Raw genomic sequence first — 27392 nt, 5'->3', positions numbered from 1 at the left:
CACCAACAGGGTTTCAGAACTTCTGACCCTCTCTTGGGAGCACAGTTAGCCCCCTTTGGGGGCCACTAGAGAATAGACTTAACTTTCCAACTGAATGGACAGCAGGTTGTTTCTACTGAGAAAGAATTTCTCTATTCGTGGATCAAAAGCTAAACAGCAGTTCTCAGAACTCTGTTATTTATCAGAATCATGTCTAGATTTAAAAAAAAATACCACCTAAGCCATTGCATTCCCAGAAAGTCTGCTCCAGTGCAACTCAGGGATGGAGACCAGGCATTCTTGTTCCATGGTGATTTATATGTGCCCTCAGTGTTCAAAGCCACTGGTTCCAGATCCAACTTCCATCCTCAAACCAAATCACAGACCACTTCTTGCCCCCAGGCAGGAATGGTCCAGATGCTGTGCCTTTGTAGAGCCAGCTTGTCACTTCTGTCCCTGGAGTTTAGAGGAGGATGGCCATGATGGAGGAGGGACTAGAAACATTCCCACAGGAGAAGCAGGCTGCTTCCCAGTGGTGCAGAGTTCATTGGTCATGCTATCCCTCTAGCCTGGAACACTTGCTCTTCTACTCTTCATGGCTTCTCTAAGTCTGACCAACCTTCAGACTTTCTGCTTCCAAACCTCTTCTCTGGTGACAGCGGCCCTTTTTTTGAAATCTGGTCCATGAGTAGTAATAGGGTTTTACAATTTATAAAGTCCCGTGGCATATATTATGTCATTTAATATTTTCAGCACCCAATGAGGCAGATATTATAATCATCTTACAAAGGGAGAAGCCACAAATTTGGGATATTGAATGATGTGCAAAGATCCCTGAACCTGTAACTAACAGGTCTGGAGTCCAGGTTTCCTTCCTCAAGAGTGCTCTCAATTCCTGCCCTACATGGCAGATTCCCGTTGACAATATCCTGCCACCTGACCATTTCATTTCTGTAGGTGTCAGCATGGTTGGTTTAGTCTTCCCAAGTGCTTAATCATAAAATTTACATTTTTTTTCCTTCTCTGTTGTGTTAAAATGCTTCATTCATGATAGTCCCAATTTGAATGAGTTTATTAAACATATATTGTTCACCTAGCACCTAATTAAAAATTATACTACTTACAAAAACAAGTTGAAATTCATTTTCTGGAGAAGATTGGTTGCATAAAATAAGCACACTTTTCTAGCTTTAGTCCTAAGTTCTAATTTAGAGAGCCAAGGTGGACGTGGGCTGGGCTGAGTTGCTCTTTTCCTTTGGTTTGCTGTGAGCACAGGAGGTTCAGGAATCATGAGGGTTTGGGTGCTGTTGCATCTTTAACAACACCCTTCATGGGGTCACACCTTTTCCCACACAAGCCCGTGCATAGGCATTCATTTAGTATAGGCACTGGAAGGTCTCAGGGTAACAGCATGGCACTTTTTCTGGAAGGTAATCAGCTCCATCAATTTCACATTTTCTCACAGGAAAATTACAAATGATTAATTAAAGGTACAGAGTCATCTGGAAGATACAGTCAGATGATTTGCACATTGAATAAAAAACATTGCCTTTTGCTTCATTCTTGTATCCCATCACTTTAAAATGCATTGATCGAAATTATCAGAACTCAGTCAACTTCATTCAAATCCCAAAGACTCCAGCACAATAGATTTGGCAAGGGACATTTCTGATTTTCCTCTCACACAGCTCAGATTTCTTCATCATTCACAGCAGTCAAGTTAAGCAGCTCTGCTGCATAGAGGGAACTGGTGGGCTGCCAGCTGCAGCATTGTGTGGATCTGGAGATATTTCCAATTAGACAAGAGTAGGAGGCTGCCTCCAAGAGAGATGGGAAGATGACTACTCCCGTTGCGCTATGAAAGAGAAGAGAATTTGACCCTCTGGGGGAGATTTCACAGTTGGGAAATAGTGACATCCTCACTCAGTTTCCTGCAAGGGATCCATGCAGGGGACCAAAACCTAGGCCTTCCTTTCTCCATGGGCTGAGCTGAAGCTGAGCATGGCGAGACCACACTGGACTCCTGCAGTTCCCAAAGCCCCCCTGGCTTCCTCACATCTCTGTGCCTTTGCTCAGTCTCTGCCCTACACCAGATAGGAATAGCCATGAGTAGACACTGCAGAAGAGAAGATGTATGCACTGGAAGATGAAGGCATAGCAAGATAAACTACCCAAATGTAGAACAGAGAGGGGAGAACTTTAAAAAGTGAAACCAGACAGTAGTGACTTGTAGGACAAATCAGGCAGTCCCACTTACATGCAATCAGAACTCCCAGAGAAGGGGGAGAGGGAAGAGGGGAAAAATACATGAAAGAATAATTTTTTCCAAATTCTATAAAGACTTTATAAACCCAGAGATCTATGACGATCAGAAACCCTAAGGAAGACAAACACAAAGTAAACCACTACCAAATCACACCATATTTAAATTCCTGAGCCCTAATAGAAAAAATGGATGATAACAAGCATGTGGAGAAATTGGAACTCTCATACATTGCTGGTGGGAATGTGAAATGGTGTGGCTGCTATGGAAAACAGCTTAGAAATTTCTCAAAAAGATAAAATAGATTTACCATATGATCCAGGAATTCCATTCCTAAGTACATACCCAAGAGATTTGAAAATATAGATCCACACAAAAATTCATACACAAATGTTCAGTGTAGCATGATTCACAATAGCCAAAAAGTAAAAACGACCCAAGTGTCCATCAACTGATGAATGGATAAACAATATGTGGTGTATCTATACAACGGAATATTATTTGGCCAAAAAAAGGAATAAAGTTCAGATTGTATGATACCGTTTACATGCAATATCCAGATAGGCAAATCAATATAGACAAACAGTAGATGAGTGGTTTCCAGGGACTAGAGGGTTGACGGAGTGGGAATGACTGCTAATTGGAATGGGATTTCTTTTCAGAGTGTTGAAAATGTTCTGGAATCCAATAGTGGTGATTGATGCACACTCTGGATATACTACAAACTATGACATGTGAATTTTATGGCATGTGAATTAGATTACAATGAGGTGTGATTAAAGAAAAAAAAGACAAATTATAAAAATAAATTCCTGAGCCCAAGTCATAAAATGAACATCTTAAGAGCCAGACAAAAAAGATGCTTTAAGTACAAAGAAACAAAGAGTGGCTATAGATTTCTAGTAAGAAATTATAAAAAAAAAACATAAGAGAATGGAACAAAATGTTTAACATAATAAAATAAAAAAGGGTCATCCTAGAATTATATATCCATTAAGAGGAAGAAAAATGGAAGACTTTTCAGACAAATAAAAGCTAAGGTAATTCTTCGCAGACCTGTACCATGAGAAGTAGTAAAGGTGAAGGAACATGATCCCAGATGGGAACTTGGATCTACACAAAGAAATGAGAAGCAACAGAAATTTTAAATATCTGGGAAACTATAAAATACTTTTTCTTATTCTAAAAAACAAACTCCTTAAAAGATAGTTACCTGTTTTAGGCAAACATAATGACAACATATAGCAGAGTTCATAATATGAGTAGGAGTTAGGAGTACTGTTATGTACTACATAACAGTAGTACAAAAAATGTACAAGAAATGGAAGTATATCTATATTTTTCTTATGTGTGAGGAAATATGATATCATCTAAAGGTAGGTTTTGATCATTAGAGATGAATATGATAAGCGTTAGAACAAACTTACACACTAAAAAGATATAGCTAATAAGCTAATGGTGGAGATAACAAAGAATAATAAAATATATTCAATAAAAAATAAGGAGGAAAAGAAAAAAAGAACAAAGGAATGAAAAAAATACAAAATATAGAAAACAAATAATGAGGTGATAAACAACCCAAATATATCATTTACCTTAAATTAAGTGGCCTAACCCTTGCTGCCCAATACACTAACCACTGGCCACATGGAGCTCTTTAAATTAGTTTAAAATATACTAAAATAAACGATTTAGCTCTTCAGTCACACTAGCAATGTTTCAAATGCTCAGTAACCACCTAATTAGTGGCTAGCATATCAAACAGATAATTTATAACATTTGCACATCAGAAAAAGGTCTATTGGAAAAGACTAGTCTAAATATTCCAATTAAAATCAAAATTATGAAACTGAATAGAAAAGCAAGAGCTATCTTCCAAAATAAAACACAGGCACACATGCGTGTGCACACATACGTGGAGATGGAGAGGGTCAGAAGTTAAAGGATGGAAAAAGATATACACTGCAAACACTAATTATAAGAAATTTGGAGTGATTCTATTAATGTCAAACAAAGCAGACTTCTGAATAAGGCACACAACCAAGGATGAAAGGGAACATTTCAAAAAGGTAAAGGACTCATTTTACTTAAAAACCTTTAATACTAAAGAAGATTTAAAAATACTAGACATGTTAGTACTCAGTAAGAGATTCAAAACTACACTGGACATATCTTCCTGCATGAAACATGAAAAGTTGGATAAAATATGTGAAACAGTGGTCTTCAAGGCATTAGATAGCAGGCAACAAAGGACAGTGCTTCCCTGACTGACAGGAAACAAATGGGGTGAACCCAATAACTGCCTCATCTACAGGCCCTGGTGCAGGGATGGAGAGCACAGGTGGAGCCTGGTGACTCACTGAATGGAGGACACAGAGCTGAGCTGATGGTCCAGGGAGATGAAAGCAGCTGGAGATTACAGGACAGAATGCCAGAGAAGAGAGACTTGTATGAAGAGAGAACTCCAGAGATCACAGGGGTATACATATGTCAAAACTTTAAAAACTGTACACTTAAATGTGCACAGTTACTGCATGTTAATTATAGCTCAATAAAGCCTTTTTTTAAAAAAGATAAGGGCATATATGAGCAATTTTATGCCAATAAATTCAAACAAGGTAAATAAAATGGACAAATTTCTTGAAAAATACAAATATCAGAACTGTCTCCAGAAGAAACAGACAACTAAAGAATATGTATTTAAGAAATTGCAATTGCATAATTGCGGTGTTTGCACAAAGAAAATTATAGGCACAGATGACTTCACTGGCAAGTTTTCTGAAACACTTAAGGAAGAAATGCCCCAATTCTACCCAGTTGTTTTCAGAAATTAGAGGAGGAAACACTTCCCAACTTATACATGGGGCCAGCATTACCCTGATACCAAAACCAGACAAAGGCATTACCAGAAAAGAAAATTGCAGACCAACATCATTCATGAACATGGATTCAAAAATCCTTAAGGAATCTTAGAAAATCAATTCCAGCAATATATAAAAATAATAACACATCATGACCAATTTGGTTTATCCCAGGAATGCACGTTTCATTTAAGATTAGAAAATCCATTAATGTAACTCACTATATCAACAAACTAAAAATTAATAAAGACCAAATAGATTTAGGAAAATCATTTGACAAAATTGAAAACACACCTATGAAAAATCTCTCAGCAAACAAGAAATAGAAGAGAATTTCCTAAACCTTATAAAATGCATCTATGAAAAACTTAAAACAACTAATACTATCTTGAGAGTATTGATGGATAAAGAGTATGCTGTATCCTTGTTCACTGCTTTTATTCAACATCGTACAGGAGGTCATAGTCAATGTAAAAAGGCAAAGCAAAAAAGATACAAAAGGTATATAGACTGGAAAGGAAGAAATATAACTCTCATTTTTTGGAGACAACATATTTGTATACAAAGAAAATCACTAGAAAAAAACAAAGCTATTAGAACTGAATAACTGATTTTAGCAAAGGCACAGGATGAAATTTACAAATCAATAAACAAAGTGAATTGTATTTCCATATAGTAGCAACAAACAATTGGAAATTGAAATTTTAAAACAAGACTATTTAGAGTATCACCAGAAAACAGACATAGTTAGGGATAAATTTAAGCCAAATATGTCAAAGAAATATACAGTGTACACTATAAAATGTTGCTGACAGAAATTAAAGAACACCTAAATAAATGGATAGTTGTACCATATCCATGGGAAAAAAGACTCAATATTATTAAGATGGCAATTCTCAAATTGATCTATAGATTCAATACAATCCCAATCAAATTCTCAACAGACTTCTTTTGTAAAAATTAGATAATTCTGAAATGTATATGGAAATGCAAAGAATCTAGATTATCCCAAGAATTTTGAAAAAGAATACCAAAGTTAGAGTACTTATATTACCCGATTTAAAGACTTACCATAAAGTTTACAGTGATCAAGACAATTGGGTATTGGTGCAAGAATAGCTATATAGACCAATAGGGCCAAAAAATGATTAGATAGAGACCCACTTATCAATGGATATTTAACAAAAGAGCCAGGGTAATTCAATAAGAAAAAGAGTTTTTCCAACATATAGTATTGGAACAACTGGATATTCATATTTGGGGTGTGTGTGAAAAAGAAGCTCATTACCTTCCTCCCAGCATAAACATATAGACTCAAAATAAAACTCATGATGTATCTCAGACCGAAATATAAAAAGTAAAACCATAGAGCTTTTGGAAGAAAATATTGGAGCATCTCTTACTCATTAGGGAGAAGACAGTGATTTCATAGACAGGACACAGAAGTCAATAACCATAAAAGGGAAAAATTATACATTACACTTAATCAAAATCTAAAACGTTTCATCAAAAGTCACCACTAAAAAAAATAAATAAGCAAACCATAGATAATGATAAAATCTCAATGGAACCTTTATCTGACAAAGGACTTTTATATTCAAAATAAATAAAGACTCCTACATTCAGAAATAAAATAAAAAGAATTCAATTTTAGGGGCACCTGGGTGGCTCAGTTGGTTAAGCGTCTGCCTTCAGCTCAGGTTATGATCCCAGGGTCTTGGGATTGAGCCCCATATCGGGCTTCCTGATCAGTGGGGAGCCTGCTTCTCCCTCTCCCTCTGCTGTCCTCCCCCTGCTTGTGCTCTCTCTCTCAAATAAATAAATTTTTTAAAAAATTCAATTTTAAAGGGTGGGACCAAAATTATGAATATACATTTTATCAAAAAAGATATACAGGAGTGCCTGGGTGGCACAATCGGTTAAGCATCTGACTCTTGGTTTTGGCTCAGGTTGTGATCTCAGGGTTGTGAGACTGAGCCCCACACTGGGCTCTGTACTCAGTGTGGAGTCTGCTTAAGACTCTCTCTCTCCCTCTCCCTCTGCCCCTTCCTCCTCAAATAAATAAATAAATCTTAATAAAAGATATACAAATGGCAAGTAAGCTTATGAAAAGATGTTCAACATACCAGTATCAGGGAAATGTAAATTAATATCACAACAATATAGCAGTACACATCCACTAGAAAGGCTAAAATAAAAAAGGTTAATAATACCAAATGTTGACGAGGATGTGGAGTGTGGCAGACAGGCTCTAACATGGCCCCCATGATCCCTGCTTCCTGATGTTCATGCCCAGTGTAATCACCTCCCTTTGAATGTGGGTGAGACCTATGTGGGTGAGCCAATAGAACATGGCAAAAGTGATGGGATGTCACTTGTGTGTTTACAGTACATAAGATTATAGCTTCTATCTTCCTCGCCGACCATCTCTAATGGCTACCTCCCTTGCTATATTTGACGAAGTAAGCTGCCACATGAAGAGGCCCATGGGTCAAAGAATTGAGTGTGGCCACTGGCCAACATCCAACAGTTGCTGAAGCCTGACAGCCCACAAGGAAATGAATCCTGCCAACAACCACATAAACCTGGAAATGGATCCTTACCCAATTGAGCCTCTGGTGAACCACAGCCCTAGCAACACCATGATTGCAGCCTCATGAGAGACCCTGAACCAAAGGACCCAGCTAAATGCTGCCAAAATTCCTGACTGGCATCAACTGTGTGATAATAAGTATGTGTTGTTTTAACCCTCTACATTTGTAGTAACTTTTTATGCATCAATAGATAACTAATAGATGCAACAATTGGAACTGTGACACATTTATGGCGGGAGTGTAAAATGGCATAACCATCTTGTAAAATAGTTTGGCAATTTCTTATACAGATAAATATGCACTGCACTTACCCTAAGACCTAGCAGTTGCACTCTAGGTATTTACCCGTGAAAAATAAAAATATGTATCCAAAAACAAAGGCATGTACATGAATACTCATAGCAGCTTTACACATAATAGCCCACAACTAGAAACAACCCAAATGCCCATCCATAGATGAATGAACAAAATGTGGAATATCCATATAATGGAATACTACTCAGCAGTAAAGGGGAATGAACTAATACATGTAACAACATTGATGAATCTCAAAACATCATGCTGGGAGAAAGAGGCTAGACATAAAAGAATATATTATATATTATTCCATTTATATTAATTCTAGAAAACATAAATCTAATTTATGGTAATAGAAACAGATCAGTGGGTATCTACAACTGGGGGTGTGCAGTTAGGACAGCAAAGGCTCACAAGACTGACTTTTAGGGGTGACTGCCATATTCTACATCTTGGTATGACAGTAGTTACAATGAGTTGTCAGAATTCATTGAGCTGTTCACTTAAAATTGGCACATTAATTGTATATGTTATTCCTCGATGAAATTGATTTTTAAAAAATAGAATTCAAAATGGGTTAAAGACTTACACATCAGACCTGAAACTGTAAAACTCCTAGAAGAGGAGCAAAACTTCATGACATTGGTCTTGGCAATGATTTCTTGGATATGACTCCAAAGGCACTGGCAAAAAGAGCAAAAATAGACAAGTGGGACTGCATCAGACTAAAAAGTTTCTGCACAGAAAAATGAATAATTAACAGTGAAAAAACAACCTAGAGAATGGGAGAAAATATGTGTGAACCATGTATCTGATAAAGGGTTAATATCCAGAATAAGGAACTCCTACATCTTAATAGCAAAACAATCAAATAAACCAGTTTTTTAAGTGAGCAAAGGATTTAAATAGACATTTCTCCAAAGAAGACCTACAAATGGCCAACAGGTCTATGAAAAGATGCTCAACACCATTAATCTTCAAACACCATTTAGGATGGCTATTATAAAAAACAACAACAACAGAAGATAAGTGTTCATGAGGATGTAGAGAAATTGGAACCCTTGTGTGTTTTTGGTGAGGATGTGAGATGGTGTAGCCACTATGGAAAACAGTATAAAGGTTTCCCAAAAAATTAAAAATAGAAATGCTATATGATCCAGCAGTCCCACATCTGAGTGTTTATCCAAGAGAATTGAAATCAGGAATCTTGAAGAGATATTGGCACTTCTGTGTTCACTGCAGCCTTATTCACAATAGCCAAGATGTGGAAACAACTTAAATGTGCACAGATGGATGAAAGAACAAGTAAAACATACTATATATATATATATATATATATATATGCACAATGGGTGCTATTCAACCTTTAAGGAAAAAGAAAAGGAAATCTGATCATCTGATACAAAATGGATAAACCTTGAGGATATTGTGCTAAGTGAAGTAAGCTAGTCACGGAAGGACAAGATACAGCATGATTCTGCTTATGTGAGGTATCTAAAGTAGTCAAACTCATAGAAGCAGAGAATAAAATGGTGGTTGCCAGGGGCTCAGGTAGGAGAGGGAAATGGGGAGTTGATGATCAACAGGTTTAAGTTTCAGTTATGCAAGATGAATAAATTCTAGAGGTCTGCTGTACAACATCATTCCTATATTTAACAAAACTGTATTGTACCCTCAAAAAATTTTTAAGAGGGTAGAGCTTACATTAATTGTTCTTACCACAATTTTTAAAAAAAAATAGGTCTTCAAATGGGCCATTTGTCCAAGCTATATCTACTCCTGACCCTAGACTGGGTAGGTGTGCCTTGGTTGCGCAACCCTGGGAACGGGATTTCCCTCTCCACAGCACTTTTCACATGTTTGTATCATGGACTGTTCAGCTGTGAGTCTTCCAGTCTATAACATAAGCTAAGTTCAGGGATCTCCTTGGTTGACTTACACAGTGACTGGCCCAGAGCAGATATTTGTGGAATAAATATACAAATTTTTATAAAATTTTGTGGAGTTAATTGAAACTGTATGAAGTTCTTCTGCCATTGAGTGGGGTCAGACAGTCTGAACCAAGCAATTATGTGGTCTTTATAAAATTCTCCATTGAAGATGATGCATTCTGCTCTGACTGAGTTGTCGACAGACATGTTTCTGTGCCAAGTTCACTTTGATGGACAACTGCGATCAAAGTGTGATGCCAGAAGTGGCTTAAACTAAGTTAAGAAAACCATCTCCCCAGTTTAGTTCTGTCTGGGCGGGCTACTCATCACACTTGACAAGTCCCAGCCCTGATTAAGAACAGCTGGACTGAGCTTCTTTTCACATTTCAAGTTTAGGAAATTGAGGAAGGTTCTTACCAGTTGTCCCAGGCAGGATTGGTAATCCCTTCTTCTATGACCTCTGCCCCAGACCCCTTTGTTCTTACTTCTGTTCTAACATTCAGACTATTGGATTGTCATTATTGTTTGTATATCTGACTCTGTAGTCAAGTCTCATCTCTGTAAGGGAGAGTGCAAATCACCTTTTTAGCACCCATTTTTTCATGAATTTCAACATTTCTGAGTGTCTGCTGGTTGGTTTGCATTGAGTGGACATATGCCTAGTACAGTTTATTGATCACATAGTGGACCTTCAATAAACACATGCTGCTATTAGTCTCTGTATCTCTGGTGTTAGTTTTCTCCAGTCCATTGAAAGTCAAGGTTGGTAACTTTCAGAACAACAGTGTCTCCTGGCCTGCCCAATGTGACCTTACAACTAAATATAATGCAGTGATTTTTTTTAAAAAAGATTTATTTATCCATTTGCGAGAGAGAGCACGCGAGTTGGGGAGGGAAAGAGGGAGAGAATCTTCAAGCAGACTCCTCACTGAGCATGGAGCTGGAGGTGGGGCTTACTTTCACGACCCATGAGAACATGACATGAGCTGAAACCAAGAGTAGGACACCCAATGACTGAGCCACCTGAGCGCCCCTGCAGTGATTTTTAAAGGATGCAAAGGAAGACCCTGTAGCAGAAACAGCTAGCTGCTTTCTGAAAATCTTCCTCTCCTTCTTTAGTAATGGAACCTGGATTTTCACTAGGGGACATTACCACCCATCTGAAAGACTATTTTTCCCCAGACTCCCTTGAAGCTACATGTAGCTATGTGATTAAATATTGGCAAATGAAATGTAAACAAAATTTTTATGCCAATTTCAAGATCTCTTTATTTTTTCCTATTTATGTTAATTTTATTTTTTTAAAGTTTTAATTTTAATTTCAATTAGTTAACATACAGTGTTATATTAGTTTCAGGTGTACAATATACTAACTCAGCACTTCCATCCATCACCCTGTGCTCATCACAAGTGTACTCCTTAATCCCCATCACCTATTTCACCCAACCCTGACCCACCTTCCCTCTGGTAACCATCAGTTTGTTCTCTGTGGCTAAGAGTCTTTTTCTTGGCTTGTCTCTCTCTCTTATTTTTCCCCTTTGCTTGTTTGTTTTGTTTCTTAAATTCCACATATGAGTGAAATCATATATTTGTATTTCTCTGACTGACTTATTTCATTTAGCATAATACTCTCTAACTCCATCATGTCATTGTAAATGGTAAGATTTCATTCTTTTTTCTGTCTAAATAATATTCCATTCTGTGTGTGTGTGTGTATGTGTGTGTGTGTGTGACATCTTCTTTATCCATTCATCAACTGATGGACACTTGGGCAGAAAATGTATTTGAAGAAATAATAGCTGAAAACTTCCCAATCTGGGGAAGAAAACAGATATCTAGATCCGGGAGGCACAGAGAACTCCCAACAAAATCAACAAAAGCAGACCCACACCACGATATGTTGTAATTAAACTTGCAAAATATAGTGATAAAGAAAAAATTTCGAGATCTCTTTAAAAGGAATGGACATCCCCTTCTTCACTCTTTCCTAGCTGTTACCTGGAATAAAGATGTGATCACTGGAATTTTAGCAGCCTTTCTAGACCATGAGGATGCAAGTCAAACTTTGGAAATAGTAGACTGTTGATCTGGAGGGAGCCTGGTTTCTGAGGACTTAGTGAAACTCTCATGCCAGCCTTGGACATGCCATGTCCAGACTTTTTTCATCTTAGATGACAATAAACTTCTGTAATTGCTGTAGCCATTGTTATTTTGGGTTTCTAAAAGGACATCACTCAGCCAGGAATGATACTTTAATTCCACCTTTAGACCTTTTCTGTTTGACCTAAGAATCATACATTTTTAAAGAAATGCAATTACAGAGACTTCCACTCAAGTCTGGAAGGTGCTCTGCAACCTGAAGTGTGTGTCAATAAGGAAAAAAATAGATGGCAGAAGAGAGAGATGTACCTTATGACAGGTTGACATCTAACTACTGCTGTAAATGTCATCCTGTTATGCTTAGGGCACAATCCTCCTTCACCAGAAACACAAAGCTCTATGTGATCAGCTTCCTGTCTTCCTCCAATATCCTTTCCAGCCACATTGGCTCCCTTGCATACATATTCTCTCTCTCACACATAATGCTTCAAACCGGATCTCACCTTAGGGCCTGTGCACTGGGAATCCCATAGCCTGGAATGCTCTTCCCTCAGATCTTCACATGACTGGCTCCTCCTTGTCATTCAGGCTTCAGCTTTACATGTCACCTTCTCAGAAAGGGCTTCCTTGATGTATAAAATAGCCCTACAGGATGTTTTCTAATTTATGTATTTATTTATTTATTGTCTGTCTACCCCTCACACCAACTGAACAGAAGTTTGACAAGTCACTTTATTTGCTCTATTCACCACTATATCCCAGAACCTCAAATAATGCACATGCCTCTTTGTTGACCACTTGTTGATTGATCAAGCAATACTGAACATGAAGGGCCTTCTCCTTGGAGCAGCTGCTGCTCTGCTTTTGCTCATCCCTACTTGGCTTTCTGTTTTAACACATCCTTTTCTACATCTCAAAAAAAGTATTTTGTGCCAAATGGAGCAATTTCTTTTAGGCCTAATTTGCATAAACCAATCCTTCCGTAAAACCTGTATCTAGGTACTAACCCATATAGTACTTTGGACTGTCATAAATTATATAAATGTCAATAATAATCCATTTATAAGATTCTTTCCTGAGACTAGTTTTTAAGGAGTGGGGGATAGATATAATGTGAGAGCCTTGGTTATCTAAGGGGAAGTAGCACCACCAAGGGGAGAAAATACACAAAAAGAGGAGACTGAGGTGCACAAAGTTTCACTTAGAACCTATGGCTTCACACAGTCTATTAGTTGAGGTGAAGTTCCAGCAGTATGTGACTGAGACCCCAAATACCAGCGGCCTAAATAAATCTGAATTGATATGATAGTTCTGCTCTGCAAAGGCATCAGGGACACAGCCTCCTTCTACCTTGTTGTTCTGCCATCTCTAGTGCATTGCCCCCACTGCTAGGGTCCATGGTGACTCACCACCAATTCAGCCCTTGGAAAGAGGGTGGGCCAGTGGGACTCCCTGCAAAATGCTCACACTATCTCCACTCACATCCCATTGGCCAGAACCTGGTCACATGGCCATCCCCAGCTGCAAAGGAGGCTGGGAAATGAATCTCTTTTTTTGAGCAGCTGTATAGCCAGACATAAATCAGGGGTTCTACTAAAATAGAGGGAGAAAAGGAAGACTGAGGGATTACTGGCAGCTCAGCCCCACACAGTATGTCTTGGTTGGAAGGATTTTTATGAACAGCCCACATAAACAGCCTTATAAAAATGGTACATAAAATAAACCCATTCACATTTTTCTACCAGTCCATGCTTTCCTGGGAAATCCAAGTGTGGCAAAATAAAGAAAAGCTAACTGCTTTTCCACTCCCGCAGCTCCTTACTGTTCACATTGGCCAAGTAATGGAGCAGCACATTGTCAGGCTTTCCCCAGGTATTTCTGCATATAAATGACCAGGAATAGGGGTCTGAATATTCATTCATCCACAAACCCTAAAGTTACCAGTGAATGGAGAAGCAAGAATTAATAATCTAATGTTTTATTTTCAGTACGATATGAAAGTTTAAAAATAATGTAAATATCAATCACTTCTGTGTCTTAAATGGTTAAATAAGATTTATGTCTTCCCCATTTTTTTCTGATCCCAGAGCAGCAGCACCACATGGCTGGTCTGGTCCCTTCCCCATTCTAGGCTGGAATGTTATTCAAGTTCCATTCAGAGACATCCATACACTTTCTTCTTCTCTGTTTTTAGAGCACAGAAAGGGTAAGAGCTGCTTTGGGGGTGCCACAGGTCTGTGTGGCTCCAGCCTGAAAGCAAAAATGCAGCTCAGCCAAGATGTGAAGGTCGAGGAGGGGCCCAGAAACAAACACTGCCATCATGCTAAATGATCCTTCTTCCTTCCTTAGCTTGTCAGCTGGGACAGCCCTGGTGCCTGTGAGCAACCACACTGGATCCAGTCATGCCTCACACATTTTTAATAAATGCTGCAAATCTCTCCCAGAGCTTAATTCAGGACAAAATGTGTGTGTTCCCATCTACCATAAGGGGACCAGACTGAGACTCAGTTTCCTGGCCAAAAATGTGTTTTTCTTTTGACTTGGTACTTGACTCCCTTAGTCTACTGCAAGACACATTATACCTTTGTAGAACTCTGGGTGAAGGAGGGGATCACTTGAGGCTCCACAACAGCCACTGAAAACTGAAAAGCCTTTGCTGGGACTCACTAGACCCAACAAGCAGATGGTTAAGCAGCTGTCAAAAATCAGCATCAACTGGAATGCAATGATCTCTTTTTTCTTCTCATCCTCACATTCGTTAGGCAGCTCTTCTGTGCCAAGCATTATGCCAAGCACTGCTGAGACTGCACAGGACAGACAGACCCAGTCCTGCCCTCAGGAAGCTTAATAATGGGATTTCAAAGTCAAACTCTACCCACGCCCACTCTCATTCAATTCAAATTTGACTGAATTGAGACTAACCCCTTTCTTCTTGGTTACAACCCAGACCCACAGGCCTTGGAAACTGGCTGCTCTGTTCCCTGACCCCCAAAATGGTCATCCTCCAAATAGCCCAGAACTGAGAAGTTTCCCAGGATGCAAGACTTTTAGTCCTAAAAGCAGAACAACCAGGCAAACCAGACTGAGTTGGTCACCCTACTTCAAAATGAAACATCACCTTATAAGGAAGGAAAGTAGAAGTGTGGAAACTCAAAGCAGCTTCTCACCTGGCCTACCATACAACTCACACAAACATGGCTTTCCTCCTGTAATACCTATGTTCACACACAAACATAATAGAATGCAATTTTGTAAGCTGTAGTTCAGATAAAATAGGCTTCCAAGTGATAGCAGTAGACTGACCCCTTTCCCACTACTGGTCTAGGACACAGTATGTCCTGGTGGCCTGACCCACATGCCCCTGCCCTCAGTTCCCCTCAGTGTTACTGTCACTCCACCCTCCACATCCCCATTTTAGACCCAAAGCTGCCAGATCATTCCAGGCCTCCAGATATTGTTAAATGGTGTCCTCTGCCTCTGCTTCCATCACTATGTCCACTGCCCCTGGGAGGCACTAGGGGGCAGTGGTTAAGAGCACAGAGTGTGGGAGTCAGATACATGGAGTTTTCTATATTGCTTCTTTCCGGTGGGCAGTTGGGCAAATTAGATTCTTCATGCTTCCATGAAGACCATGTTTCCTCATCTGGGAAGCAGGAATAATAATATCTACCTAACAGGTAAGACAATATATCTGCATAGAGAGTGACACAGGTAAACCCTTAACTGATGTAAACACTCTAGTATATCCATTTGTTTACATGCCTTTATTCATTTATTCTTATATCCCTAGTGACTGGCACTGAGATGTTTATTGAATGAATGAAGTGTGCTAGAAAGATGAGGGTTTTACTTCTTCTAGAATTAGTTATTGAGAGCATTCTCTTGGTAATTTAGGGAAACTATAGAAATCACAGGTTGTGCCTTTTCAGCTCAGAGGGTGAATGATAAGGGCATTCTCATGCTCTCATTCTCATGAAAAGCATTTTGGAACATGAGTAACAAAGACCTTCAAAATAGTCAATTCAACAGTTACACTTCTAGAAATTTGTGCTAAGGAAATTATCAGAGATTTATACAAACATTTACACAAGTTTTAATCACAGGTTGCTAATAACAGTGTTGCTAATCTGAATGAGAAACATAAATAGCCTAACTATCCATAGTGGTTGGTGGTTAAATAAAATATTCCCATGAAGAGAAGCTATATAGCAGAGTGGCTGAGAACCCACGTCCTAAAGCTGGACTGCTTAGGCTCCCTCCTGGTCCTGCCACTTACCAGCTATGCAATCCTGAGCACCAAAAGCAGCCTGGCCCAGGAAGCCTCTTTGTCCCCATGGGCCTAATATTCCCATCATTCACGCTGAGACACTTCTCCCCCCAGACAGTCCCAGCAGGGACCAGGGGGAGACCTAGAAGCACTGGCCAAACCAAGCACAAAAGTATTACTGCAAATGCTCAGAAAATGTAACTGTCACTGGGAGTACACCTTCTACAAGTATACTGGAGTATACTACAAGTATACTTCTACAGTACCCATGATAAATCCAAAGAGGTGACTCTCTATCTCTGTCTCTCTCTCTCAAATGAATGAATAAAATCTTAAAAAAAAAAAAAAAGTAGAGTGGAGAGGACAGCAGATAGAATCAGTGAACTTAAGGACCAATCAATAGAATTCATCCAATATGAACAACAGAGAGAGAACACTGAAGAAAAAAATATATGAAAGAGCCTCAGGGGGATGTGGAGCAATAACAAAATATCCAACATTTGTATCACTGGACCCCCCCAGAAGGAAAAGAGAAAGTGAATGGGGGAAAGAATGTTCAAAAGATTAATAGCTGAAAATTTCCCAAATTTGATGAAAGACATTAACCTACAGATTCAAGAAGCTGAGACATCTCAAAATAGGATAAATCTAAAGAAATCCATGCCAAGACACTTTATAATTTAATTGCTGAAAAATAAAGACAAATTAAAAAATCTTGAAATCAGCTAGAGAGAAATGGCGCATTACTAATAGGGGAGCACCAGTTTGAATTTTGCATTGGAAACCATGGCAGCCAGAAGGGAGTGCCACAACATTTTCCAAGTGCTGAAAAGGAAGAGCTATCAATCATAAATCTCATATCTGGCAAAACTATCCTTCAGTAAGTTTAGTAAGAAAGAGGAAATAAAGACAAAGGAAAACTAAGAGAATCTGTCGCTAGCACACCTACACTTTAAGATTGAGTAAAGGAAGTTCTGCAAACAAAATGATAAAAGAAGGAATCCTGGAGCATCAGGAGGGGGTAAGGAACAATGGAAACCACAGAAATATGGCTATGTGCAATAGACTATCCTCCTTAACAGTTATAAATCATATTTGATGATTGAAACAAAAATAATATTTGATGCTCAAGACAATGATATTTAAAAGTGGGGAAGGTAAAGGAGTCTAAAAGGGAGTAAGGTTTCCACACTTCACTTGAAGTGGGTAAATGTTGGTACAGTAGTCTATCATAATAACCACAGTGACCACTATGAAAACAATACAAAGAGATACACTCAAAAATGCAGTAAAACCAAATCAACATGGATCTGTAAAAAGTTCAAGTGGTCAAACATGGAATCCATTAAAAGTTCAAGTGATCACAGGAAAGAAAGAAAGGAAAAACAAAGGAATAAGAACCAGAGGGGAAAAAAATAGAAAACAAATAATAAAATGGCAGACTTAAGTGCTAACGTGTCAATGATTAGTTTAAATGTAAATAATCTAAATGCACCAATCAAGACAGATTGACAAAGTGGATAAAAAGTCATGACCCAACTATATACAGCTGATAAGAAAGGCACTTTAAATTCAACATGGGGGAAACAAAGTTGATATCATGGAAGGGACTTGCTTCGAGACATACAGCTAGTTGGTGGCGGAGCAGGGACTAAGGATCTAGGCCTCTATTGCCCCCATTCTCCTACCCCAGCTCAGAGCCCCTGCTCAGTTCACCTTGTTGTTCTCCTTCTCTGTATTCTTTTTTTTTTTTCAGAGAGAGAGAGAGAGAGCGCACACACAAGCTGGAGCCAGGGAGGGGCAGACGGAGAGGAAGAGAGAGAATCTTAAGCAGGCTCCAAGGACAGTGTGGAGCCTGACTCAGGGCTTGATCTCACCACCCTGAGATCATGACCTGAGCCAAAATCAAGAATCTGACACTTAACTGACTGAGCCAGCCAGGTGCCTCCACCTTGTTTGTATTCTTGAGGCACACTTCCCCCGGCATAAGGCAGGGGTGGGGCATGGGAATTGAAGTAGAGGAATGTCACACACAAGTGACCTGGCTGTAGCTCCCTGGGATTATCCTGGAGTAGTCCTGCCTAGCAGTAATTTTCTCAGAGGTATCACACTGCTGTGTTGGATCCACACCCTCCTTTAGCCCCTAACTCTGCCCCTGTATCCCTTAGATCACCTCAAGGGTGACAGTCCTCAGGTGACAGGCTTCAAATTGAAGCAGCTGACCGGATGAGGTACTAAAATTGCACCTCATTGTGGGATGTTGACATGGTGTCACTACCACCTCTCGTACAGTCTCTAGGTTGCAGGGGAGATGTGGAATGCTGATTTCCCAGGGCTCTTTGCCCTGCCTGTATGCTGCAGGTGGAGTCTTGCCAATGAGAGGAACTGGAGGTGAAGGAGCTTTTCTCAGGAGGAAGTTGTAGGCAGCCAGCTGGTGTGAGATTCACAGAAGCGTCCAGGTGAATATCGCATGCCTAAAAGTGTAGGCAGTGGACCTCGTAGGTGGCAGCTTCTTAAGTTGCTGCAGGCCAAGAAGGTTGGAAGGAACTTTCTGGAGTTCCTTGAGACTCTTAGCAGCTTTCAGGTGAGCTCCTGAGAAGCTCTGGATGCAGAGCTGCAGTCTGGGACCTTTGAGAGTGGCTTCTCTGTCTGCTCTTCTAGCTCTTCCAGTGATTGTAAAAGCCCCAATTCTGTGTTAAAACTCTTCATTTTGCATCTGTGACTTCTGCTTTCCTGAACTGTGGACTTACTAGTTCCATTCACTAAATGCTGCTATATTTCTTCCTTCTGGGCTCAAGGAAGCATTGCATGGCCATGCAATTTGTGTTGCCCATTTAAATGTGAGGGAAAGTGATATGAACCTTTCAAGAAGAAGCTCTAAGAGGCACTGCACCATTCACCATGTTCCTCTCCCTGTGTGTGCCCTGGTGGAGTCTATGTCATCCACACCTCCACCACTGACCTTTGCTGGACATGTAGCACAAGTGAGAAGTAAATGTGATATGTTACTGAGGTGTGTGTGACCACAACACAACTTTGCCTCTCCTGGCTGATAGAGAAACAATAAATATATAGGTAGGCCAAGACCATAGTACAGACATTTCACTTCACTGTATGGTTATTATGTTGTTTGAAGATGGCATATCATTTCAAATTGCAGCTTGAATGAAAAAACTGAAAGGGAGTCTATACATCTGCTAAAAACAACAGCAACAAAAAGCAAAAACAAAACAAAATAAAACCAGCAACTGTCTGCATTTGGAAGACTGGAAGTTTCAGATTTGTGAACCTTTTTCCTTCATTCGTTCAAAAAGTATTTCTTATGCAACACTTGTGAGTCAAGTACAAGGGTAGATGCAAGGAATAGAAAGATGAGTAAGCTATAGCTCCTGTTCTTAAAGGCCTTGTCATCCGGCTCTGCGGATTTTGTACAACCAAGTCAAAGGTAATATGGTTAACATGGAAGGAATAATATTCATTCATTTCTCTGGCATATTATACACCAGCTCTATGTGAGCCATGTTATGTACTTTATCTCTTTTAATCCTCACCACAGCCCCATAAATTGGGGTTATGATCTCAGTATTAGACTTGAGAAAATCAAGGCTGAGAGAGGGTAGGCAAGTCATCTAAAATTACCCAGTTAGTAAGTATCAGAATTCAAGCACAGATTGGCATACCTCCAAAGCCTAAGCTCTTTTCAACACTCATGGCATGGTAAATGTTAGAACAGAGACATGGCCTGGTACCAAAGGAACCAAGACTGGGTCTATTGTTCTTCTCCTATGTTTTGGGGAATCTCAGATCAAAACACTTCCCTCACACCAGCTACAAATAGTCTTGGTACAAGAGAAAAGCTTTTCTCCTTAGGATTCTCAAAGGTTCCCAACCCTTTAAAGATGGGTACCTGGGATACCAGTTCCTCCCCCAGGGCCAAGTGTGTCTAGGAGGAAGGAAGGATATGGAGAGTGGCCCATACTCCTGAGCAAGTCCAAAGAGCATCTTGTCTGTATTATGCCTGCTAGTGCCCCAAGGCAGTCAGGATAGGGTTATCCTCATTTACAGGTAAGGAGAGCTTGCCTAAGATCAGTTAAATGACCTGCCCCTGGACCTCTGCCCCCAGGCTTAAACCAGGAACTGCTCAAAATAAAATTTCCATCATAGGTTATACAAAACACAGAGGATCCTTTGCTGGTCCTCTTGGATCCTTCAGGCATTATCTGTTGGTGTTTAGCTAAAGAATCAGAAATGGGCATCATTTTCCCCACAGAGAGGACCACAGGACTCATGGCTTTCCATTTTCAAGTCCTTAGGATAAATTAGTGAATTGTAATGCCCACATGTTACATGGTACAGATGAAGGAGGGCAGCCTCCAGGACTCATTTAAGGCCAAAAGGGGGAGGGAAGCTTGTGTTGTGGAAAAACCTGCTTAGAACCACCTTGTAAGCAACTTTCAGGGTCCTTCGTAATGAAAAGATAGCCTTTCAGACATTTGGGATATGATTATTGCAGCATGATTCCAAAGTCAGTAGATTTGCTTAGCAATGCTATCATATTGGCTTTTATTTTCTGTTTGCCAAGAAGCTGAAGAGGAGGAGAGTTCTCCTCTACTGACCCTAGGGATTTCTTCAGAGATAGTTTGGCAACCCCTTTTATTCAAAGGTTGTCAACTGATTTTAAAACAAAACAAAACAAACAAATAAAAAATAAAACCTAGTTTGTTAACATTCAGTAATCACCCGTCTTCAATTCCAAGAGTAGCCTCCATTTATTTTTCTTGTTCTGGTTTTATAATTTTTCTATTTTTGCTATGTTCTGTGAAAATAAAACATGCTGGTGTTTTAACAAGACATCAGTTTTCAGTATATAGTATTGGTGTGAAGTTATACTTCATGGTTCTTTGTATTTTCTCTTGATTTTCCTGATATCTCTTACAGCACCATATGGGCTGCATTTATCACCTATTTTGTCTGTTGTCTCTGACTGACTTTTTAATTCATAGTCAGCAAGCTCTGCAAAAAGAAAAAAAAGAATTGTCAATTTATGAAAGTTGTTTTATCCAAGTCTATTTTAATTTAGTTAAGTATCATCCTTTCTAGTTTTCTCAGATATTCTCATCTAGGAATTATAAGAAAGAACTAAATGGAGTATAATTTACATTTGTATGTGAGTACATACCATGTGCTAGGCACTGTAGCAATAAAGTTGCTTTCAACTGCAATAATAGAAAACTCGACTCTATATGGCATAAACAATAAAGAAGGTATACTACCTTGAATCATAGAAGTCCTAAAGTAGGATAACTCCAAGTTGGCCAATTCAGGGACTCAGTGACATCAAAACCATCCTCCCTCTTTGCCATCCTCCAACCCTTGGATATACATGAGATTATTACTGTACTAATACTGAGATCATAACCCCAATTTATGGGGCTGTAGTGAGGATTAAATTAGATAAAGTACATAACATGGCTCACATAGAGCTGGTGTATAATAGATGCCAGTTAGTCATGACTAACTTGTTCTCAAGAGGACAACAGAAGAAGAGATTGACTCTTCCATGAACGAGGAAACCTCTCCAACAATATCCCAAGCAGATATTCCCTCATATCACATCAGCCACCATTCACTTCCAAGCCTACACCCACCAGCAGCAATAGGATTGGGACTAGCCAGTTAGCCTGGGGATAGTCCTGGCCTCCTAAAGGCAAAAGATTAGCAGCTAAACCAGGAGGAAGAGGAGTGGATGTGAAGGAACAATCAGGAAGGACTGCTACACAACCTATTTCACTTTGCCCCCACAACAATCCTATAAGCTAGCTATCGTCATCCCCAGTTTAGAAATGGGAAACTGAAGCCTAGGAATTTCAAATTCTTTGTCTAATTATCTATGCATACAATATAATGAACCCAGCATGCAAGAATTGTTCTCCCAATGAATTCAAACTCAATTGGAATCATTTCACATTCCAACTTAGGGGTGACAATGATTCTCTGTTTTTGATAATTAAGACAAAGTTAGGTTCTCAACAAGTAGAAAGCTCACAGTACAAAACCCACAGAACTTTAGAGTTGAGAAGGATTTTTCATATCCCACCTACAGAGTTTGAACAAACGGTTTTAACCATCCACCCTGTGTACCACCACCTTGGGAGCTGCTAGATCTGTCAAGATGAATAAGATGTCACCTCCACTACCAAGACACACAGCCTAATAGGAAGGAGTAAGGTATACAAGGTAAACATGATAGAAGACAGTGAGGGCCAAGAGACAGGTACCCAAAAGCATTAGGGGAGTGTTCAAAAAAAAGGAAGGAAGAAAGAAAGAAATGTCAACCATAAAAGGTTGTCATGAAAAGGTTAGGCTTTGGCAAGGTGCGTTGGAGATAACACTTCAACAAGCAAGGATGGGTGGAAGGGAAGTGGATTGCAGGATGGGAACCCTGTGCTGGAGCAGTAAACTGCAGGCTATGTGGACAAAACATCAGGAAGTTAAATTTGATTGGAGGATAGGAAACAAATTACTTTGTAAAGCAAGACTTGATCTTGAAGAGTTTATTTTTCATTTATAAAATTGAGAAAAAAACGAAGGCTTTTGATCAGGTGTGGCATGATCAAAATTGCCTTTTATAAAGACTAATCTGGCAATAGTGTATATAGTAGGATGTTTTGTGTATCTGTTGGGATGCCTGGTGTGCAAGCCATAGAAAACCAACCTCAATATGGCCTGTCAACAAGGAAATTTGTTGTCTCATTTATAAGATGCCTGGAAAGTTGGGTTGCTCCAGGGTTGGTTATTTCAGCAGCCTTCCAGCCTGCTGTTGCTCTCCCATTCTCAGGACATTAACACTGTACCCATTGTAGCTCCCCTTAAGAAAGGGGTTAGTTACTGTGGTTCGCAACCATATACAATAACATCCAGAGGAAGAAGAGACAATCCCTTCTTGCTATTCCGCTCAGGAAAGAGGGAACCATTCTCCAAAGTCTTTCTCTTACATCTCTTGATGAGGAAAATGGGACCACCATGACTGGCTTTACCCAATTATTAAATACCCCTAGGAAATGAGGAAGGGTGAATCCCCAACAAAATTAGGAATCTGTAAATATGGAAGAAGAGAGGGATGGATGCTGGGGAGACAATAAATAGGGCCTCATACATGTTCCATAAAGGAGGAATCTGAAGCGAAAGGCCAGCTGGAAGTCTATGGCCCCATTCTGACTAGAAATAATAACTAGAAATAATAACTGCTTAAACTGAAAGTCCTGTTGTTCTTGCATGACATATGATCCCTGAATTTATCATATTCTCTGCTTGATCATCTTTAGAGATAGAGAACTCTCAACCTCCCGAGGCAAACCCCTCCCATTATTTAACAGCATTTGGTGTTGAGCCAAAACCCTGGTTCTTTTCCACAGGAATGGTTTCCAAGCCAAGAATTCCCCATATTGTATTTATGCAACTGAGGCTTTTTTTTTTTTTATCTTAAATGATCTTTACTTCTGTCTCCATAAAATGTAGTATTGTTGGTTTCAGTACAATATTCCAGCCTGATCTTTCAACAACCGTTGATTAACTCTCCATTGTGTATAGGTATTATAGTAGGCACTAGGGAGAGAGAGATAACTAAAGGAGCTCACAGCCTAGTGGGGAACTGGACACAGGGACAAGTAATTACAAACCTAGCATGATAATGCTGTGATATGAAGCAGGGTTACACAAAGTGTGGACTCCAGAACCCCTACCTCAGAATCCTATGGGCACTTGTTAAAAGCACATATTCCTGCCTTACCCCGTGTCCTAGGAGTGGAATCTAGACAGCAGCATTTAAAACAGCATTCTGGTTGATTCTTATGCACCTGGATACCTACTAAGAGATTTCACGAACAGGGAGGCACAAAGGGAGGATATGAATTTCTGGGACTCTTTGAATAGCAACTCTGTCCTCCAATCATGACTCATCTTTCCTGGCTTATGGCATTTGCAAAAAGAATAAACAAACTTTCGCACCTTCTCTCAAGTCCCTGAGGAGAGTGTTGACTAGGACAGACCTGCAGCAAACCCCTCTGGGATATCACAGAGCCATAAATCAACACTCTCCAGTAGAGTGGTCCAAGCAGCAATGAATCCACCTAACTATGCTGTTAATTCAGACTACAGTTTACCATTTTATTGCAAAAGGAGGCATGGGAAACAGTGTCAGATATCTGAAGCCAAGATTGATGTCACCCATGATATTCCACTGCTCTTTGTGCCTCAGACACTCTGCTTTTGATTCTATGAAAAAGAACCTTCTGTTGGATTTTCCCTGACCCTCCTTGACACTTCTTGGTTAAGTAGAGACTCCGACTAACACCAGAAAACTAATTTTGTGGCCTCCACATTGGAGATTGGGCTGGGAAGATGAAAAGTCAGTATTTGGGCTAATAAAAAAATCTACTGTTTGAACTAAAACGAAACAATATTGCTACTATTCTGGTCTATCTGCCATCTGTCACCTGGACAACTATATCAGCTCCTAACAGATCTCTCTGTGTCCACCCTCACCCCTACAGTCAATTCTCCATCAGCAGTCAGAAAGGGCTCGGTATGAAGCCCTCCAATAACTTTCCATTGCAAGCATAAAAAAAGCTGCTTAAGATGACCTTCAGGGTTCATCTGGCCCCTGATCACTCTCTGACCCCTTTTTGGCCACTCTCCCCCTTGGTCACTATGCTCTAGCCACACTGACCTCTCTGCACTTTCATTTCAGGGCCTTTGTACTCTCTACTGCCCCACTCAGAACGTGCTTCCCCAGATCTTGGCATGGCTGCCTCTTCCTCATTGCTCTTCCTCAGCTCTCACCTCCTTAGCCTTCCCAGATCCCCTATCTCCGATAGCACCTGGCATATAGGAAACATGCAGTAAGCATGCTGAATAAATGAATGAAAGAATTGCTACATAAGCACTGGTATGTTTGGAGACATGTGGCAACCCTTTCTAGAGTTTGTTAATAAGATGACTTGCTGATGATATATAGGTAGAGGGGCCACACACTTTCCTATGCAAACCTAGTTATTCAAGAGTGAAAGGAAGATACCTGTATGCCAGGCCACAGCAGTAAACCAGGAGTGTCCCAAGCAAATGGAGATATATGACCACCCTAAATTACAGATAATTATGAAGACAATGCCTTTCCTCCCTCCTAGATGATAAACCACATGAGGGCCAGGAGTAAGCACAGCGTGTGGCACATGAAAGGTACGCAAGCAACATGTTGAATGAACTGAATGAATGAATCAATGAATGAACAACATGTTGTATTTGCCATGCTGACTTAATGGGAAAACTAGCTTTAGCCACCCAGACCACAGAACTGGCATAGGACAACTGCACTGAATTCTTGGTCCAGTGAAGGGCCACAGTGGTTTGCTTCCATTTCAGATTCGAGGGGGACTATCTATAGTTTCCCGTAGTTGCTGGCAGCCTCAGAAATTTATCAACCCCCACAGAAGGCCTCCACAGAAGCAGATTACTTCCCACGTGTTTACAAAGCCCCCACAAATATTTTCATAGCCATCATATGATAGGAATGTGGTGTTTTCACCCCTGTGCTACAGATGAGGAAACCTAGTGTCAAAGGAAGCTTATTGACCTGGACAGAGGCTTCAGGAGGCACTGTCAGGACCCTTCACGTTCCCATCATCCCAGCCAGGCTCTCCCATGCACCGCCAGGCCTTCTACTGCAGGCCCTGTGCCTGAGGGCCAGCCCATGCGGCCCTCAGCCAACAGGACAGGAGTCCCGCATGAATACTGCAGCTTCCAGCTGGGGCCAACTCCGAAGTGTGCTCCATACTGCCTCCCAGAGGCCCCAGGTAAATTGAACCCCAGTGCCCCCACTGTTAACTGCTAATCAAAACACTCTGTATTGATTTTAAAGAATGAAAAGAAAAAAGAAAAGAGCAAGTGTTGGCAAGGATACAGAGAAATAGGAAGGCCTGTGCATGACTGGTGGGAATGTTAAAATGGGGCAGCCACTGTGGAAAGCAGTAAGGTGTCTCCTCAGTACGTTAGGCATATAATTACCGTGTGATGCAGCAGTCCCACTTCTGGGAAAGCAGATGCTCAAAAAGATATCAGTGCACCCATATTCATAGCAGCATTGTTCCAGCTAGGACATATCCTGTGCCGGACAAATGGATGAACAAAATGTGGCATATGCATACAATGGAATATTATTCTTCCTTAAAATGGAAGGAGATTCTCACACATGCTACAACTTGGATGAACACTGCAGATATTACGTTAAGTGAAATAAATCAAGCACAAAGGGACAAATACTGTATAATTCCACTTACATGAGGAACCTAGGACAGTCAAAACCATAGAGACAGAGAGTAGAAGAGCGGGGCTGGGGTGGGAAGGGTGGGGTAATTATTGTTTAATAGGCACAGAGCTTCTTGTTAGGACATAGAACGAGTTGTGGAAATGAACAGCAGTGATGGTTGCATAACAATGTGAATGCACTTAGCACCACTGAATTGTACACTCAAAAAGGCTTAAAATGGTAGATTTCATGTTAGGTACATTTTACTACCAAAAAAAAACACCCCGAGGGAAAATGTACTATATATTGGCTGCCTTCCCTAGTTCACTCCCTTGCCACAGAAAGTATTGCACTCAAACCCTGGTATTGGTGTCTGCTTTCGAGGGAAACCAACCTATGACAAGGCTCATAAACTACAGAGCTAGGATGTAAACCACAAACTTCAAACCCAAGCCTGCAGGCATCAAGCTCCATGCTCTTTAGCTGTCCCCTGTGAGGCATCAATAAAATAAGCTTTATCAGCTAGAAGTCAGCACTTTAAGATTTTGCCTTGGCTGCCCTTGTTCTTTGCAGCCCCCTTGACTCATTGCAAAATAAGTCTCTTTGATTGTGTCGTAGAAAATAAAGACATAACACATGCATTTTATTACTAGAACCTAGTTCGCATTTCCATAGATCTCCATCTGACGCTTGGCTACTTTTCCTGAAATACGCAAGGAAGAAAAGGATGTATAAAAAGGTTCAGAGAGAAGAATTTTATCTAAGCTGTATATGGATTTTGAACTTTGTTTCTTAAA

At 40.0% G+C, this 27392-nt stretch overlaps 1 long non-coding RNA gene across 1 annotated transcript in view; it reads left to right on the top strand.

The window, feature by feature from the left end:
• The window catches only part of LOC115941314 (uncharacterized), a 72621-nt gene that overhangs the window by 1559 nt on the left and 43670 nt on the right, over window positions 1-27392 (top strand). The window contains exon 2 of the long non-coding RNA XR_014149229.1: window positions 25889-26143. This is a non-coding gene — a long non-coding RNA (uncharacterized LOC115941314). The remainder of the gene's footprint in view (window positions 1-25888; window positions 26144-27392) is intronic.

This window comes from Leptonychotes weddellii, chromosome 10 (genome assembly GCF_054177405.1).
Source record: "Leptonychotes weddellii isolate Sample4059 chromosome 10, ASM5417740v2, whole genome shotgun sequence".
NCBI classification, from domain to species: domain Eukaryota; kingdom Metazoa; phylum Chordata; class Mammalia; order Carnivora; family Phocidae; genus Leptonychotes; species Leptonychotes weddellii.
This window is presented reverse-complemented; position numbering and strand designations above follow the sequence as displayed.